The 3,402-nt window shown below is 34.3% G+C and overlaps 1 pseudogene; it reads left to right on the forward strand.

The window, feature by feature from the left end:
* Window positions 1-489: 489 nt before the first annotated feature.
* LOC144367618 (coiled-coil domain-containing protein 181 pseudogene) lies at window positions 490-1,450 on the forward strand (annotated as a pseudogene).
* Window positions 1,451-3,402: the final 1,952 nt, after the last annotated feature.

The following is a 3,402-nucleotide window of genomic DNA, read 5'->3' on the forward strand; positions in this document are numbered from 1 at the left end:
CTGGGGATGTGGCTCAAGCAGTACCGCGCTCGCCTGGCATGCGTGCGGCCTGGGTTCGATCCTCAGCACCACATACAAACAAAGATGTTGTGTCCGCCGAGAACTAAAAAATAAATATTAAATCTCTCTCTCTCTCTCTCTCTCTCTCTCTCTCTCTCTCTCTCTCTCTCTCTCTCTCTCTCCTCTCTCTCTCTTTAAAAAAAAGATTATATATGAGTGATATATAATAATTATATATATCATTAAATAAAAATATTCAATAATTATATATAATAAATTATTATAGACTGCATCATCAGAGAGGCCCAGGTGGAGGATGCAAAGATGCACTGTTGCTTTGATTCCCAGTTATAGCTGCCAGGGGAGCGGGTACTGGGATCTTTTTCAACTTGCTGTCAGAGCTCATAAGCAGGAGGTTAGAACTCTGACGTCTACCTCTGTAACCTCAGCTGCTGTGCCTCATACATTCTTTAACAAACACGAAAATTAATGAAAAATAAAGATACTGATTCAAAAGACAATGGGGAATATGAAGATAACTTTACAAAGGACCTTGAGTGGCTAACTAATGAAAAAGAAAAATGTGATACCGATATAATAAAAATGGTTTGCAAGGAAGAAGAGAATGTTAATGAGAAAACAAGAGAATGAAACAGAAGTAAAGTTCATGAAACAGCTTTCTGGTCTTGATAATTTCTTCAAGAATGAGGTTTCAGCTAGAAGAAATTATTTCATTTTTGTCCCAAGTCAGCGTTTGGACCCTGTATCAGATTCAGATACTGAAAACTCTATAAAGGATTTTAAACTAGAAAGCCAAAAAAGACCTGGAGAAGGAAGAGGATAAGAAAGTAAGAGATATATAATGCAGAAAATTATATAAGCTAACAAGCTTCTACAGAATCAAGAAACTGTGAATTAAAAAAGGGAGCGAATACTTAAGTTTAAGAAAAATATAGTTAATTTGAAATTTCCTCCACTAGAAGACAATGATATGTACAAAAATTATTTTGAAAATGAAAATATGTGTGGAAAAACTCTCACAGTTATATATTTCTAATGAACTAGGATCAACAAATATGCTGCTGTCACTTACTGATGAAGCTGTGAAGAGAACAAAGATAGGAAGATATTGGTAGAGAGAGAGGACAATTGTGAACTTCTGAATTTACAAGACACTGAGAGCCAGGGTTTTTTGCCCCAACTAATTATACTAATAGCACAGAAAATGAACCTCAGAAGTTGTTACTCAGATCTTTCAATTCCTGTCAATAGTGTCAAAAAAGAAAAGCCTGCAGCAGATTCATGCTGTCACTTAACAGGAGAGACATTAGCTTGTATCCCTCTGCCACCATCAAATGCCAAAAATTGTCCAAGATTTGCTCCTCAGACAGAAGTAAAGGGAATTGAAAATCTCATTACTGGACACAGCCTGGAAGTACATCTCCAGTGACCTCAACATATAGTCTTTCCTCTCGATAAAAAGAAAAATGGAAAATAGAAGAAGAGAAAGAAAAGAAAAAAAGAGAATGAAATGTTATTTACAGCATGGTTGCAAAAGAAAAAAAAAGAGCAGGTTCTGGAAATGAGAATTCAGGGAGCAAAGCAAAGTGAAGACATGAACAGTAGATAGGAAAACAGAGATCCACAAGAAGCTTTTCATTTATGGTTTAAGAAAAAAACATAAAGACATAAAGAGCAGAAGAGAGAACTGAGAAAAGAAGAGGAATGATTTTTCATTCTTAATGGAGCAGAAGGCTATGGAAGAGCTTTCAAACAATGGTTGAGAAAAAAATAGCAGAGCAAGAAACTATGAAGGTGAGGACTAGACAGCTCAGGGTAGAAGCAAGAAATTCTAAATAGCTACAGAACCACCATCACAAGCCAGATGCCCAAACTTTTCAGTTTACAGATCCTTATAGCTGAAGGTATCTATTAAATACTTCACTTGGCAGCTGCTGTCATCAAAATTTAGGATATAATTTGTATGATACTTTTGGCAATACTCTAAATTATAGAAATTATATTTATCTTTTGGTGATATGGACAATAAATATGTTTCTGTAGCACTAAAACAAAAAATATTTTATCATATAATAAATAAATAAATAAATGTCTATGTAAAATATAAATTTATATAGATTTATATTATATAATATTTATATATTTATAAAATATGTATAGGTATAGCTTATGCTGTATAATAAATTATATAATTATATTATTATATTTTATTTATATATGTGTATGATCATAATACATAATTAATATAATATAAAATATATTTTCACAAAAATCCTTGTTATCTAAAAATTACTGGAAACATTAATGTATTAATTTTAAGAGAAAAAGAGATTGGAATTCTTTTGGATTCAAAGGACAGCTTTAGATTCAAATGTGAGTTTAAAGATTGGCTCAATGAACTTAGACAGTTCTTTTCTCCTCAAAGCTTGGTTTTTCCACTTTGAAGATGAGTGACAATACCTTCCCCTAACAGAGTATTGCTGTGAATGCAGGCTGAATGAATGACTGCAGTGTGCCTACAAGAGTGGCTGACCTGTGACAGGTGCCCCACATTCCCACCAGCCGTGTATGAGTGTACCTTTTTCCCCACTCCTCACCAACATTTGCTGTTTGCTTGTATTCTTAATAATTGCCATTCTTACTGGAGTGAGATAAAAATCTTAGAGTAGTTTTGATTTGCATTTCTGTAATTGCTAGAGATGATGAACATTTTTTCATATTTCTTAATCAACTATATTTCTTTTTCTATGAAGTGTCTGTTCAGTTCCTCAGCCCATTTATTAATTGGGTCATTTTGGGGGTTTTGGTATTAAGTTTTTGAGTTCTTTTTATAATATCCATATTTCTTTTTTCCTATTTCAGAACCACCTCTAATAGCTGAAATTTGAATTTTTGGAATTTGGTTCATTTGGCTCATGGATTCTTCTGTGAAAGAATGTATTTCGGTCTTTTTCCTCTTGACACTGTTTTTGGGATTATTATTATTATTATTATCACAATTTTATCATAAATGACAAACTCAGAACTAGACAAAAAGGTATACAAGGAAAAGTCTGGGAGTGTCTTAAATGCAAATTTTCTCTGATATGACCTCATGAAATCAGGGCCCCTCATGCTCCTGATTCAGCTAGGTGATCAACCTGGAAGCACCACTGAGCCTCCATGTCCAGATATCTTATTGGAATTTTATTATATAGGTAGGATTGACTAAATCATTGGCCACATGATAGAACTTGATTCCCAGGACCCATGCCCTGCCCTTGCTTCCCCTCTCAGAGGTCAACTGGCTCAGGGCCCCAACACTTGCATCACAACTTGAGTCATCTTATTTCTTAGCACAAACTCAGGTGTGATCCAAGGGGTTCAGGGATAATAGAGTCA

Source organism: Ictidomys tridecemlineatus, chromosome 10 (assembly GCF_052094955.1).
Source record: "Ictidomys tridecemlineatus isolate mIctTri1 chromosome 10, mIctTri1.hap1, whole genome shotgun sequence".
Lineage (NCBI taxonomy): Eukaryota > Metazoa > Chordata > Mammalia > Rodentia > Sciuridae > Ictidomys > Ictidomys tridecemlineatus.